We start from the raw sequence: 17024 nt of genomic DNA on the forward strand, positions 1-17024 counted from the left end.
TCAAATTAACTGTATACCCCAAATTTAAAAAGCAACAATTGTAAGAAGACAAAAAAGTGCCATCAGGGCTAAACTGTTAAGAGGCAAAAAGAGATCCTTTAAAAACTGGAAGTCAAATTCTAATGAGTAAAATACAGAAAGGAGCATAAATTCTGGCAAATCAAGTGTAAAAGTATAATTAGGCAGGCCGAAAAAGAATTAGAAAAGCATCTAGCAAAAGATACAGAAATGAACAGCAAAAAAAAATTTTAAATACATCAGAAGTAGGAAGCCTGACAAGGAGTCAGTGAGGCCTCTGGACAATAAAGATGTTAAAGGAACACTCAAGGAAGACAAGGTCATTGCAGACAAGCTAAATGAATTCTTTGCATCAGTTTTCACTGCAGAAGATGTGAGGGAGATCCCCACACCCAAGCCATTCTTTTTCTGTGACAAATCTGAGGAACTTTCCCAAATTGAGATGTCAGAGATGGTTTAGGACCAAATTGATAAATTAAACTGTAATAAGTCACCAGGACCAGATGGTATCACCCAAAAGTTCTGAAGGAACTCAAATATGAAATTGAAGAACTCCTAACTGTGGTATGTAACCTATCACTTAAATCAGCCTATACACCAGATGACTGGAGGATAGCTAACATTAATCTAATTTTAAAAAAGGTTCCAGAGGTGATCCTGACAATTACAGGCCAGTAAACCTAACTTCAGTACCAGGCAAACTGGTTGAAATTATAGTAAAGAATGGAATTACCAGACACATAGATAAACACAATATGCTGGGGGAGAGTCAACACTGGTAAGGTATGATTTCCCTTTACAAAAGCAATCTATTAGAATTCTTTGAGGTGTCAACAAGCATGTGGACAAGGGTGATCCAGTCAATAATGTCAACTTTCAGAAAGCCTTTGACAAGGTCCTTTACCAAAGGCTCTTAAGCAAACTAATCAAGCAAGCTAAGCATTCATGGGATCAGAGGGAAGGTCTTCTCATGGATCAGTAACTGGTTAAAAGATAGGAAACAAAGAGCAGGAGTAAGTGGTCAGTTTTCACAATGGAGAGAGGTAAATACCTTGGTCCCCTAAGGATCTGTACTGGGACCTGTGCTGTTAAACATATTCATAAATGATCTGGAAAAGGGGCTGAACAGTGAGATGGCAAAATTTGCATGCAATACAATTACTCAAGATAGTTAAGTTCAAAAGTGATCAGGGGTATGAAACAGCTTCCATAAGATTAAAAAGACTGGAACTATCCAGCTTATAAAGGAGACCATTGAGGGGGGACATGGTAGAAGTCTATGAAATCATGAATTGTATGGAAAAAGTGAATAGGAAAGTGTTATTTATTAGGACTGTCAAGCAATTAAAAAAATTAATCATGATTAATAGTACAATTAAAACAATTAATTGTGATTAATTGCACTGTTAAACAATAATAGAATACCATTTACATATTTTGGATGTTTTCTACATTTTCAAATATACTGATTTCAATTACAACACAGAACACACAGTGTACAGTGCTCACTTTATATTTATTTTTGATTACAAGTTGTGACAAAGTGGGAATGTTCTTAATGTTTTCTCTGAATGCTGTGTGGGTGCCTCAGTTTCCCCTATGCATTTCTTAGGTATCTAGGTGGCGGGATCAGGGTGTATGATTGTTGCAGAGCCCAAGAAGGCCCCTGTGATACTGTCTGCACAGAGAATGGCCGGCACTCTGTCTCCTGGCAACTAATGGCCTGGGCCCCTCCTCTACAAAGGTGCCAACTAAAGGTGTTGGAGAACAAAAAGATCGGGTGACCTCCTGGCCCCAGAAAGAGACAAAGGCCAGAGAGGAGGGGCTGGAGAGTCTCAGTTTGGAGCTGGCTGGGAAGACGGAGGGGAGCCCAGGCGGGGCTCTTGCCTCCCTGGGGCCCCCCAAGTGCACCTAACTAAGAGGGTCCTGTTGTCTGTACCTGCAAGACCTGTCTTGGACTGTGTTCCTGTCGTCTAAATAAACCTTCCATTTTACTGGCTGGCTGAGAGTCATGGTGAATCGCAGGAAGCTGGGGATGCAGGTCCTTGTCTCCCCCAAACTCCGTGACACAAGTATTTGCACTGTAAAAAACCCCAAAAGAAATAGTATTTTTCAATTCACCTAATACAAGTACTGTAGTGTAATCTCTTTATCATGAAAGTTGAACTTACAAATGTAGAATTATGTACAAAATAACCTGCATTCAAAAATAAAACAATGTAAAATTTTAGAGCCTGTCCACTCAGTCCTGCTTCTTGTTCAGCCAATCATTCAGACAAACAAGTTTGTATACATTTCAGGAGATAATGCTGTCTGCTTTTGTTTACAATGTCACCTGAAAGTGAGAACAAGTGTTCTCATGGCACTGTTGTAGCTGGCGTCGCAAGATATTTACATGCCAGATGCGCTAAAGATTCATATGTCCCTTCATGCTTCAACCACCATTCCAGGGGACATGTGTCCATGCTGATAACGGGTTCTGCTCGATAACAATCCAAAGAAGATAATAAAATGCAGTCTGTCAGTGCAGACAGACGCATGTTCATTTTCATTATCTGAGTCAGATGCCACCAGGAGAAGGCTGGTTTTCTTTTTTGGTGGTTGGGTTTTGTAGTTTCTGCATTGGAGTGTTGCTCTTTTAAGACTTCTGAAAGCATACTCCACAGCTCATCCCTCTCAGATTTTGGAAGGCACTTGAGATTCTTAAAACTTGGCTAGTGCTGTAACTATATTTAAAATCTCACACTGGTATCTTCTTTGCGTTTTGTGAAATCTGCAGTGAAAGTGTTCTTAAAATGAACAACATGTGCTGGGTCATTATCCGAGACTGCTATAATATGAAATATATGGCAGAATGCAGATAAAACAGAGCAGGGGACATACAATTCTCCCCCAAGGAGTTCAGTCACAAATTTAAGTAACACATTTTTTTAACAAGCGTCATCAGCATGAAAGCATGTCCTCTGGAATGGTGGCCGAAGCATGAAAGGGCATATGAATTTTTACATATCTAGCTCGTAAATACCTTGCAATACCGGCTACAAAAGTGCCATGCAAATGCCTGTTCTCACTTTCTGGTGACATTGTACATAAGAAGAGGGCATCATTATCTCCTGTAAATGTAAACAAACTTGTTTGTCTTAGCTATTGGCTGAACAAGAAGTAGGACTGAATGGACTTGTAGGTGCTGAAGTTTTACAGTTTTGGTTTTTTGAGTCCAGTTATGTAACAAACAAAAAAATCTACAGTTGTGAGTTGCACTTCCATAACAAAGAGATTGCACTACAGTACTTGTATGAGGCATACTGAAAAATACTATTTCTTTTGTTTATCATTTTACAGTGCAAATATTTGTAATACAAATAATATACATTTTTATTTCAATTACAACACAGAATACAATATATATGAAAATGTAGAAAAACATCCAAAATATTTAATAAATGTCAATTGGTATTCTATTGTTTAACAATGCGATTAAAACTGTGATTAATCACGATTAATTTTTTTAATTGCGATTCACCTTTTTGAGTTAATTGCATGAGTTCATTGTGATTAATTGACAGCCCTATTATTTACCTCTTCACATAACACAAGAACTAGGTGTCACTCAATGAAATTAATAAGCAGAAAGTTTAAAAAAAACAAAAGGAAATACTTCTCCACACAGTGCACAGTCAACCTGTGTAACTCATTGCCATGGGATGTTGTGAAGGCCAAAAGTATAACTGGGTTCAAAAAAGATTGATAAGTTCATGGAGAATAGGTCCATCAATGGATATTAGCCAAGATGGTCAGGGATGCAACCCCGTGCTCCAGGTGTCCCTAAGCCTCCAACTGCCAGAAGCTGGGACTGGAGAACAGGGAATGGATCACTTGAAATTGCCCTGTTCTGTTCATTCCTTCTGAGGCACTGGCCACTGTCAAAAGACAGGATACTGGGCTAGGTGGGCCATTGGTCTGATTCAGTATGGCCATTCTTATGTTCTTATGTTTTTCTGAACCAATAAAACAGAAAATAAGAAAAATAAAATCTGCAAGAGAGAGCAAAGTGTGTTTCTCCTCTGCTACATTCTAGCTTCACAAAATGGCAGCTGCCTCTACAGACAACAGACTCCTAGGTATTTAAAAGGTGTAAGATGCAAATAATAGAACTGTAATAATTTCACATGCATGTGGAAGATGGCTCTATGGAAAACTATAAAAAGCTCTACAAAGAAGCATCTAACCTTACTTAAATAATCTATTCAAGTATTTTAAATCGAAGTATTTACCACAGGTAGCTTATATGTTACTTATCTTTTTGTTAGCAGACAAAAGAATTACAAAAGGGAGGTGTGACGGGTTAGATCACAAAACCCCCCTTGGGAACTGCCATCCGATGTGCCAAAACTATCTCTGCTTTTGCTTTCCCTGCCAGCTCAGGAACCCAGCACCCTGTCTTGCTGAGCCAGACATTCCCGTCTGCTCCAACAAAGACCCAGGGTCTGAATTACTTGCCCCAAAAGCTGCAGATTTACCTGAAAGCAGCTAACAAAAGTGTTCTTGTCTTTAACACCCAGATGCCCAACTCCCAATGGGGGTCTAAACCCAAATAAATCCATTTTACCCTGTGTAAAGCTTATGCAAGGTAAACTCATAAATTGTTCACCCTCTATAACACTGATAAGGGGCAGTCAGATGTGAAGGTATAAATCAACAACCATGTTGCAGCTCTGTAGATATCCTGGATTGGTATCTGTGCAAGGAACGCTACTGACAAAGCCTGGGCTCTCATGGAATGAGTGGTCATGATGGCTGGAGCCAGAACCTTCACCTGTTCGTAGTAAACTCGGATACAGGCAGTTATCCAGGATGAGATTCTTTGGGATGATTCTTTGTGCCGGTAGAGAGGTAAATCACTGTGGGGCAGGGGCAGGACTGGAGAAGACCTGGCTGCCAGCTCCTACCCTGCACCAGGCTCAGCTGCTAGTCCTGGTTGGACTGGGGAGGACGGGACTTCCTCCCCCATGCACGGCATCTGGGGCTGTGTCAGACCCACCCCCAGATTTCTCCCCAGGCTGTAGGAAGCTCTGCAAATTCTTCCCTCCCCAACCCCGCCCCCCATGCTTCCTGCACCCATCGCTCCTCAGCTGCAGGGGGAGAGATCGCTGTACAGGGAGCTGCTCCCCCATCCACCCAACCCCCGTATATCCAGACCCCCTCATTCCCAGACCCTCCCGCCAAAGCCTCACCCCCCCACACACACACAGAACCCCCTCTGACAAGCCCCACTCTCCCTGCATGTGGACCATCCCAACAAGCCACCCGCACCTGGATCCCCACCCTACTGAGCCCCAGACAGCTACACATGGATCCCCACCGCATGCAGCCCCACTCCCCCAGCATCTAGAACCCCCCACTCAGCCCCCCACACCCAGACCCCCCTGCCAAGCTCTTTCCCCCACTACATCCAGACTCCTCCTGCCCCGCGCTGAGTCCCAACCACCTTCACCTGGACACTCCTACAGAGTTCCATTACCATTGCACCCAGAACCCCCCAACAAGCCCCTGTGCATCCAGATCCTCCCCACACCCAGATCCCCCACTGAGCTGCCCACAACCAGATTGCCCCATACAGAGCCCTCTCAACCCACACCTGGATCCCCCCACACAAAGCCCATCAACACTTGGATCCTGCATTGCTGAGCCAGCCTGCCCACACCTGGTTCACCTGGCATGGAGGGACAGGGCCCTGGGGTGTTTCTACGGCAGGCCCAGTCCTTGCACTGTATCAGGGTTGGGTGCAGTTTCACCACTGAGTCCGTGTCCTGGGGGGGAGTTGCACAGTGATCTTCCACCTCTGTCTCCACATTTATTTGACAAATAAAATTTGCCAAATTTTAAAATATTGTGTGCAGATTTTTTAATTTTTTGGTGCAGAATGCCCTCAGCAGTATCATGAGAAGGGTTTCTGAAGAGGGATGGAAGAGTGGGGTGGGAGGGAGGTGTGGATGAGAACTGAAGGGCGTAACCGACTGTTAATGTACCCAGGACCTAACGGTCCGATATTATATATATGACCACACTGGACTGAAGGCAAATAGTTGGTCCAAAAACAAAACAGGGGATGGATCCGGAGCTGAGACTGGTATAATGCCTTCAGGCATACCTTCAAAAGGCCTGCATGGCCCCACTGAAATATCTATGAGAGCCCAACTGGGAGACTGAGGTAGAAGAGAGGGGTTGTTGTCATTTGTAACCGTTCCCCTTTCTTTTGTAGGGCTCCTGCTTGGGAGGTGCCACAAACCTGGGAGGCTGCTGGGATCTGAAGTGCTTCTTGGAGGCTGGCAGCGTGTAAAGGCCTAAGGAATGAAGGGTGGCCCTCGAGTCCTTCAAGTCCGTCTGCTCAGAAAACAGTAAGGAGCCTTCAAAGGGAAGGTCCTGGATGTACTGTTGAACCTCATGAGGAAGGCCAGATGATTGAAGCCATGAACAGCACCTCATGGTGACTGCTGATGCCATGATCCTGGCTGCTGAGTTGGCCGTGTCCAGAGCCACCTGAAGGGAGGTCCAGGCCACAGTCTTGCAATCCCTAAGATGTCCGCAAATTCCTGCCTCAATTCCTGTGGGAGGGAGACTTTAAATTTGGACAGCAAGTCCCACAGATCAAAATCATATCTCCCCCAGGAAAGCCTGTTGGCTGGAGATACATAGTTGGAGACTGCCCGTCAAATAAACTTTTGAACCAAAAAGGTCCAATCTCTTAGCTTCTTTATTTTTGGGGTAGCACTCGACTGTCCCTGTCTCTCCAGCTCATTTGCCACACACACTACCCAGGATCCCTGGGGGTGCCAGTAAAGGTAGTCAAACCCACTTGCTGGGACATAGTATTTCTTCTCTGCCCTCTTTGAGGTGGGAGGTAGAAAAGAAGAGGTCTGCCACAGTGTCTTAAAGTGTTCCAACATTGCTTTGTTTATAGGTAAGGCCACTCTGCAGGGGGCAGCAGCCTCCAAACCCAAGTTTGCCATGACCCTTTTCAGGAGGTCCTGGTAGGCCCTGAAGTCGTCTTGAGGAAGTAGGGTACTAGGGCCTGCAACTGCCTCATCCAGAAGGAGGGGGCCAGTGATGGAGGAGGGGCTCCCTCCTCTTCTCTGCTATCACTACGTCCATTGTGACCAACTCCTGGATGTCAGCTGAAGTTGGAGTCCAGTGCCAGATGGGAAGAGGCAGTAATCCACCTACCTGATACCACTGGAGTATGAGCGGTGGGAGGGGAGCCCCCGGTACCGGGAGAAACCCCCAAGGGTTCCAGTATTGCCACTGCATCGGCTAGTGGCCCAGTGGTCAGGCAACGGTGGGAAGGCCAGTATCAAAGTTCAGAGCCCCGGAGGCTGGGTTCAGGTAGGTCTTCGACGGAGTGAAGGATTTCCCCTCGGACTCCGAAGAAGATTCTTCCCTTGGAGACCATGATCATGCAGTACCCACTTCTGCCACCAGGCGTTACTGAGAGATTGGGAACCAGTGTCAAGATGGTGACCAATGCATTGCTAGCATGGAGGGATTGCCTGTGGATGGGGCCGCCATGGTCGCTACCGGGATGGAGCTTGCCGGACCTTGTTCCCTTTTGACCCCTTCCTAGCCAGCGGGAGTCCTTGAGGGGTCAGCAAGATCAGGAGGGACAGTAGGTCCTTCGCCACCTAAAAGGCCTCCAGTATTGAGGGAGTCAGCAAATGTCTGGCCCCACAGCTGCTCCCAGGAGTTGGTGGTGGGTCCCGTACCAGAGTCGGCACTCTAGAAAGAGTCTGCAACACCATCAGTGGCTCTGGGGAGGACAAGTGGCCCGACATGGGTCTCACTACACCAGTCCCTCCCCACTTGTCTCTCTTCATCACTGGAGAACATCCTCTGTCAGTGCACTGTTTCTTATGTTTCTTGTTCGGCATTGGAGATGGAGAACAGTGCCAGGAAGAACACGGTGCCAGGGGAGTGCTCCAAATGGATGCCAAGTACTCAGCACCAATTCGGAGTGGCTCAGCTCTAAGACTGGTCTGATGGCCACCTCCATAAGAATGGTTTCAGCCCAGTGGACCCAACCTTTTCCATGGGGTGGGCGCTGGATGACTAGCCGCCGAGGACTATGGCCGCCAGACAAGCAGCTGCCGAAATGCCGCCATGAAGCGGCAATGTTAAGAGGCGTCGCCGCCAAAATGCCACCGAAATTCGGCGGCATTTCGGCGGTAGCGCTTCTTGACGTTACTGCTTCTCGGTGGCATTTCAACGACTGCTTTTCCGGCGGCCAGTAGGTGGGCGCACATGGATACCCCGGCGGGCGCCATGGCACCCGCGGGCACTGCGTTGGGGACCCCTGTTTCAGCCGAATATCCCTGTCCTTTCTGGTATGGGGTTTGAAGTCCATGCCGATCTAGCACTTCTCTTTAACGTGAGACTCCCCCCAGACACTTTAGACAGCTAGTGTGTGGGTCACTAACTGGTATCAGCTTGCCGCAAGAGGCACACGGCTTGAAGCCCAGGGCATGCCCAAATCCTGGGGCAAAAAGTCCCTTGATGACAGGGATAATCATTAACACTACTATATACAGTAACTCTGGAAACTATACGGAATATGAACAGAGAAAGTCCAACCACTGAGAAAGAAACCTTGCCACAGCAAGAACCATCGTCCTCACAACCATCACGGTCGGGCAGTAAGAAGGAACTAAGAGGGTCTGGGGCCTCTTGACCCCCCAATACTGGCACATATGCACATGGCTCCAGAGGGCGCTAGAGCCAGTCCTACAGATACCACTGAGGGAAAAATCTCCAGCAACTGTGCATGCAGCGTGCGCACACCTATCCTGGAATGGACATGAGCAAGCACTCAAAGAAGAACTAAAACACTGTGTATTGTTACTTATCTATGTAAAAATGCCCCAGTTATTAATAAAGATACCTTGATTCCTACTTTGCTGGTCTAAATACACAGTTGACTGGTGGGATTTTAAACAAATTTAGTTAAATTGGTGCAGTTTTGTGTGTCAATACTTTAAGCGATTTAAATCTGAATTACAATTTACAGGTGCAAGCTAAACCGATATAACTAGTTTTAAACAGATTTGTGTGTCCACCCAATTTTGCACCAGTGTAACTAAACGGGTAAATTAATTCACTGCAAGTCTGTGCATAGACAAGCCTGAAGCATACGCATCCTAAAGCTGGATCTTTCAAAACAAAACAACGAAAAAAATTCAGGAATTTCAAGTCCCTTCACTATGCAAACAAGTTGGGTCAGGTCCTCAGCCCCTCTTCCAGATGTTTTTTGCTCTACTGCTCAGACAGTGCAAAGTAGCTGCAAAGTTGCCCTAATGTGGCAACTGGAGACTCTTCTGGTGTAGGGGAATGTCCAGCAAGCATAAAATTAGCATAGCCAGTGCCATCTGGCTCTCTGGCATTGAGGATCTGTCAGGGGTGTGGAACTGTTACTATTGGCTGCCCTCAGGCTCTGCTAAATTACAGCATAGATTGAAACAGTCTCAATGCCAGTCCCAGGATTGGAAGAGCAGAAAGGTGTCTGAGAGCCAACTTTTCACACCTTCCCCCTCCAGTCCTATGTTGGTACTGAGCATAGCTCTGCCAGATCCCAGAATCCAGCCTTGAGGTTTGTAAGATCAGTCTAATCATCATACATCTCAACAAAGACTTCATAAATCTTCTTCTTCTCTTCTTTACTTTCTCACCCTTTCCCAAAGCCATAACAAAATGTTTGGCTCCTCTTTGCCTGCAGACTGCCAAGTTCTATAAACTGACCAAAAGGCTAGCAATCGGAATGCAGAAGTCTAGTTCTGATATCCATAGCTTAATGTCTATTTTTATATATAAAATTAGCATGAACATTTAAGAATATGGTTTTTACTATACTGCATTTTTTTTTAATTAAGAGAAATTATCTAAATTCCCTTTAAAGATTCAGATTCTCCCTCAGGTAATTTATAGCACATGAAACAGACTTTAAAACATACTTTTCTCCTGACACTGTGGAATTTGCAAGTCAGTATGCTGCACATAAAGGAGTAGAATAAATTAGTCTGTTCTTATCCTACTGCTTTTGCTATTTCTCTCAGCTGACACAGACCTGCCAAGCGCCTGGTGTTCCACTAGTGCTATGATGCTGCTCACTTATTGTTCTAAAGGCAACATTCTTTAAATCTATTTAGCAGTATGTCTTTTAAAAATAGGGGCACAAAATCTAGTGTTGGGTTCAGGATAATTACAGGAGATACAGATGGTGCAAGTATCCTCTTACATAGTGTTTCTGATTGTATGACAAAGAGAAAACTTAAGTCCAATGTAAGTAAAGTTTAGGAAACTTCCCTAGTGAGCTATTCCTATTGCATCCTGCAACTAAAGTAAATACCCACTATAGACAAATTTGGCTAAGCTGGCGAAGGAAGATGTAATTACACTTGCCTGTGTCAGCTAACCCCATTATACCTGAATGATGTTCAACCTTCTTTAGAAGGAAATTAATGTTTCTACCTCTGCCCTCTGTCAGGTTTCTGCCAGGGTAACAATTTAATTGTGCACTGGTCCCTCATAGACACTTTACTGCTGACATCTTCTCTAGAAAGCTGCTGCATTAGCTGACTCTCCTGGCATGCTATGTATCCCTTTCCTGGCAATGCCATCCGCTTTTTGTGTTGTATCAGTCCCTGCTGCTATGCCATGCCCCAAGAGTTGCATTACAGCAAAACCAATGAAACTCAGTCCCCTGGTGAAGTTTCCATCCCAAGGGAATTCTACCACCATTTACACTGGCATAAGCAGCCTGTGAATCTAGCCCAGTGTTTTCAGCATATCAGAACAGAAATTATTTTATCCCAGGAATGTTAGAAAATGTGTTGGGTTCATCTCAGATATTCAAAAGACTGATTATACTGGTCCAAATTATACAGTGTGAAACTCAGCCCTCTGGAAAGGGCCAGTAAAAGCTGTATGCCCTACTTAAGTCCCACTCAAGACTTAGAGCTGTCAATTTCACCTGCAGTCCTTACTCAAGCAAAATTCTCATTAAAATTGGGTCATCTTTACATATAAACAGCAGGATTTGGCCTATTATAAACAAATTCCCACGCCTGGAAAAAATTATCATAATTTAATTTTGTAATGGAAAATGTTATCTAAAAATACAGATTTAGTACCACAAATAGGACTATCATGCACCATTTACATGCATGCAACTCCTATTGGGAGTTTTGACTGTGTGAAGACTGCAGGAGTCAGCTTGTGTTTGTGCTAAAATGTAATCTCATGAAACAAGTTTTCAGGTTGAGAAATGTATTACTGAGTGTTTTAGTTGGTCCTTTGCCCTTGTCTGATGTTGAATAATATTCATAGTGCAAGGGGATTTCTTATCCCAGAGAGGATTTTATTTGGAGATCAGCTTTCCATTTTTCCACACAGGAATTTTTCATGTTATCAAATTCATTTGTAGCTGCCAGAGAACAGACTCAGCACATTAATGTGGTAGTTGGTTGATCCTGTTGAACCTATTTCAAATCCCAACAAAGCCAGACTGAGGATTTATGTGTTTTGTAGAGGGTTATACATATGCAACTAGATTTTTCTGTTAAGTAGGACACAAAAAGTAGAGTAGAGTGCAGGACGTTTCTCCTACTTAAGAACATAAAAATAAACAATGGGAATGAGGCTATTCCTTCTATGAAGGTTAATTATTTTTGTGGTATATGTAGCATGTGCCAGTTATAACTTATTTTCTGTGTACTGCATCTTTAAATGGAGTGATATTCACCTCCCCCCAGCTGTAGAGGCAGCCGACATTTTGTGTTTAGGAGCCAACTGTTCATTGGCACACGAGTTCCATCAATGGCTGCTGCACGGATGAGGAACTCCCATTTGTTTAAATCCCTCAGTGAACTTTGGCATATTGGCCACCTTGATCACACATTCCTGCAGCACATTGGCCACCTTGATCACACATTCCTGCAGCACATTATTTATTGACCTGCAAACCTCCACCACCGGTACACCCCCAATGACTTCCAAGCCTCAAATTGGCCCATCTGACTGGTAACTAAGGTCGTCAGCCACCTTCCACAGGGAGACCAGCACTCTCTTTTTTATGGTGAGAAGAGTCCTCATCCTCATGGCATGACGCTCACTGCACTGCCAAAGCAAAGAAGAGCCTCTTTTTTCATCTCAAAGTTATGTGGCCAATGCTGCTTGAGAATAGTTTTGTTCCACCTGTCTATGAGCATAGTCCAGGCACAAAAGTGACATGAGACCCTGTGAAGTTGATCTGCAATCACAGCAGAGAGCCATCTCCTAGGATTGTGATGAAAGCACAACTATTGCATCATGACTGCATCAGCGAACTGATCTCTGGCTCTCAGCAAGTACTGCCAGAACATCCTCCACTGCCTCTGCTTAGCTGCCTCAGTGGTCTGCTCACTGCTTTATAGAAGCTCCAGCAGAAACCTTTTTTCTGGTCATCCTGGCCACCATTCTGATAAAAGCACTAGCCAACAGCACCAGCACCAGGAGACTTACAGGAATATGACCTCATTTCCTACAATTCCCCAGGTCTCCCTGAAGCTTTCCAAGCTCTCTCAAAAGCCACAGCTTCAGGAAGCTATTTTTGGGAACTTAGGGAGAGGTACCCAAATGCCAGTGCAACTGCAAAGGTATAATGCAGCACCAGGGTGGTCATGGGACAGAACTGTACTTGACCTGAACTTCAAACAGCATGGCTTGAATGGAGACACGGCACTGTAGGTACTTACATCAGTGTTTTCCCACTAGTTCCAAAAACAAGGCCTTACGGAGGAGTACTTCGTGCACTCTCTCATGGTGATCTTACTTTTGTGGTTGTATTGTTGTTCTTGTAATATTAAATATAAAATAAAGGCCATTCATACTGAATGTATATGGTTGTTCTTTGCATATGGAAAAGCATACAAAATTTGGCAACAAAGAGCTTGAAGAAAACAAATAAGCCGAGAAGACATCTCTTGGTTAAAGAGAAGAAAAAACATAAGGAAAGTAAAATAGCCACCTACAGAAATATGGAAGGTTTCTAGTTTTAAAGAAGAACAATTTGAATCAGGTTTTCAGATAACAGTGCAGTATTTTCTAAATATGCTGTAGAAGAAGTTGGGAAGGAAAAAATACCAGGTTTTCCAACATTGGTGGGACATTGGCAATACGCTAAAAACAAATCATTACAGATTCAAGAATCAGATATAAAAGCTTTCATTACTGTTTTTCCCTTATGATTTTTTCTTTAATAACTGAAATCTCTTCTTATTACAAGTTACAACCTTTCAAAATGGGGCCATCTCACATTTATCACACCATACTGAAAGGCTGGACACGCATCCTTAGGTCTGTTTATTTCACTGTACGATATGACTCTTTGTTGCTATTTCCGATAAATCAGACATAATTTATTTGATTGATACTGTGTATATTTGTAACAAATTCTACATATTACCTAATTATGCAATTTGGTTTCCCCAGTTTTCCAGTTATTTAACTCTTTCTAGTTTTAGTCCAGGAATCAAGTTATTTTTCCTTGCACCATACTCAGTGCTATGAGGTTTTCTCTGGAAGGTATTAAGCCAAACTGAAATGAACTGCATATTATAGGTGATCTCAAACTACCGACACAGTCAGTAAGTATTTTTAAAACCTACATTCTCCTGTCACTGTAATATAGTTTTATGTTAAACTATTTCAGTGATTTTCCAATTCCTTCTCCATGGCACGTAGATATTCCATTGAATCATCCAGAATTTGAAAAAAAATGAAAACAGACCTATATGATACTAGTACTGAATTAAAGCCATATGGACAAATTCTACCCTCTGGTACTTCAGTAGGGTTTGGCAGGTGTAATTGAGGGCAGAATTTAGCCCAGAAAGTTTTTAACAAAAACTTTGAATATCTGGAGTGAAATCCTAGCCCCACTGAGGTCAATGGCAAAACTTCCATTGACTTCAATGGGGCCAGGATTTCACCCTGGGTCTTCTTCAAAAATGTCCAGCTGTAATGAATTCCTGTTCACCAAGCATTCAAACCCACAATGTGCTGAGCACATCTAAATGTGTTGCTGGACTGGAGACAGAGTGCTTCTGCACCTTGCAAGATCGAGCCCTGTTTAAGCTTTAGTAACAAGTGTGCACACAATATACAGCATTTCTCACTAATCACATTTCACTTAACTTAGGCTGACACATCAGTTTCCAAACTCCACACGTAATTTATACAGTCTGTTTCTGTAGTAAAAACATCATATTCACAAACAGTTTCTGTTTGAGGCATTTGCATGAACAAAACACAAAGGCCCTGATCCTGAGGACCAGCTGTTTGATGCTTAGCACAATGCTAGGGAGCACAAAACAGTCTTAACAAGGCTCAAGATCTGGCCCAGATCTACAGTGCTGGCCACAATCACAGAGAGGACACTAGACTAGTTGGACCAGAAATGTGATTCAGTATGACTGTTTCTATGTCTATTTTCTGCACTCTTACATTTAATTCATGTTAATTATTTCTAGAAAGAGAATTCATTATCATATATCTTAATTATTAAGACACATGTATGCACTAGCATCCTAAGGAAGCACACAATCCTACTGTCCTTGTCCCCTTGTCCTGCCCTTCCCAGTCATCTCTCTTTGTTGTCATCCCTTGCTGTTGTCATCAATCTAAAGTAAACTTCTGGGCAGGGAAGCAGCCATTATAAAATGATTATCACTCATTAATTTTATAGCTCAAAAGCCTGCAAGGCACCTTACAGGAAGAGTCCTTGCCCCCAAAGACCATACAATCTTACTCATTTCTCAATATTAATACTGAAAAGTATTACTGCATGTGAAATAAATGTCTGGTTAAATATCAGTTGTGAGAGGAAATAAAGCTACATCTACTGTTTAAGCAAAAGCTCTAAGAACAAGTATTAGGGCACTACGATTTTTTTAAGCAATTTAAAGGACAAAGTGAACATCCCTATGTAGTAAAATTTATGGGACAGATCCTCAGCAGACATAAATTGTCACAGCCCAATGACTTCAACTATGCTACAGCAATTTACACAAGTTCAGGATCTGGCACTATATGTCTTTGTTCCCTTCTAATATAAACAGAATTAGCTGTAATCAAAGGTAATCTCTTTTTATTTCAGTTAAAAAGAGAGATCAATGAGATCAGCATTTCAGGCCTTTCATTTTTTTCAGATGCTTTTCCAGAGGTTTGATTCTTGTTCAGCACATAATTGCGTTGTTTTATAATGAGATCTAAAATTCTGGTTCACTGTGAAAACTTCACTGATCAAAGATTGTTTACAACATTGGTACCATAGAAGCACATGGTTAAAATTATTGTGCTCTGAAATCTATTGACAATTCTGATGACCATAATAAAAAGCTTGTAGAATTAACACAGTAATACAAGAGCTATCAACAGAATTGAATTAACTACCCTATGAAAATGTAAGAGTCCAAAATAAAAAATAAATATGGAATATGAGTATGATGTGCATATTATTAAAACTGTTTAACTTGATTATACATGCAGTTTAAATGATATTTTCTTTCATAACTGCCTATAGCAGAAGTTTAAAATTACCCATGCAAGTTAAACATACAGTAGTCTTTGTTTATTATTAATAGTAGTACTAAAATAACAAAATGTTTCACTTATACAGCATTTTATAGCCAAGGTTTTCAAGGCATTTACAAACATTAATCAATGGAGCCTCACAAGGAGATAATAATAAGGCATCAAAATGTTAATGCCAAAATTTTCAAAAGCAATTTTCAATTTTGCATGTCTCATTTTTGAGGTGACTAGCTTTAGACATCCAGGGTCTGATTTTTATAGGTGCTAAAAATATACAGCCCCAGTTTAAGCCACTGGCACTGCAAGTACTCAGCATCTCTAAAACACAAACTCTGAGCGTTCAAGATTGGACAATCAAAATTACAGGACACTTCTGAAAATTTGTGTCACAGTGACTTGTACATGTTCACACTGCTAAGCAGTGGCAGAGCAAGAAAGAGACTTCAGAATTCCTGACTCCCAGTTGGGTGCTCTAAACACTAGTCTATTCTGCCTCCATTCCAAAAAACTAAAATAAAAAGTAAATCTACTATACTCTTAGCACGCAGAGGAGCCACATACCCATTATTATTTCAACTACTTTAATTCACCTGAAATGTAGTTTTGTGTGACTCACTATAATGAAAAATGCTTTTCATAATGCACCATTTTATAATCGGAGAATAGTGTTCCTCTATAGTGATTGCAACCTTTCAGCAGATGGCATTTAGCTACAACCCAGCAGGATGTTCAATAACATATAAAATTACCTTGTTTGCTTCAGTGCCTTTTTTCTTATGAAATGTTGGTGCTATCCAGAAGGCCACAGCCAGAGTTCTATAAAAAATGTAATACCCCACATTAAACTAGGACAAATTATATTGCCTGCCATGCAGCCTGAGACTAAGAAAAAATCATATTTGCACAACAAAACCAAAAGTGAGTGTCGTTAAACTATCACCATTGTTTAGAAAGAGAGTGAAAAGTTTGGAAAGCAGACTCATAGCCCTAGACTCACTAGGAACCTGATCCTAAAACCATTGAAGTCAATAGTCCTATTTACTTCAACGGGCTTTGGATCAGGCCTTATAAGAATTAGGATGACTAGAGAGTCCTGGGAACAGACTTTGAATCAGATGCCAGGTAAACGTTGCCATGTTTCATTGTTATGGGGATGTCCTATCAGGCTACATCTACACTACAGGGGGGAGTCGATTTAAGATACGCAAATTCAGCTACGTGAATAGCGTAGCTGAATTCGACGTATCGCAGCCGACTTACACCGCTGTGAGGACGGCGGCAAAATCGACCTCTGCGGCTTCCCGTTGATGGCGCTTACGCCCACCTCCGCTGGTGGAGTAAGAGCGTCGATTCGGGGATCGATTGTCGCGTCCCGACGGGACGCAATT

General features: G+C 42.7%; 1 protein-coding gene across 4 annotated transcripts in view; it reads right to left on the reverse strand.

Moving 5' to 3' along the window:
- The window catches only part of LOC117874295 (polyamine-modulated factor 1-binding protein 1-like), a 74596-nt gene extending 58143 nt beyond the window's left edge, over nucleotides 1-16453 (reverse strand). For all 4 annotated transcript variants that reach the window (XM_034764262.1, XM_034764263.1, XM_034764260.1 and 1 more), the window contains exon 1: nucleotides 16386-16453. The gene's annotated coding sequence lies outside the window, so the exon portion shown is untranslated. The remainder of the gene's footprint in view (nucleotides 1-16385) is intronic.
- Between the last annotated feature and the right edge of the window lie 571 nt (nucleotides 16454-17024).

This window comes from Trachemys scripta, chromosome 3 (genome assembly GCF_013100865.1).
Source record: "Trachemys scripta elegans isolate TJP31775 chromosome 3, CAS_Tse_1.0, whole genome shotgun sequence".
NCBI classification, from domain to species: Eukaryota; Metazoa; Chordata; order Testudines; family Emydidae; genus Trachemys; species Trachemys scripta.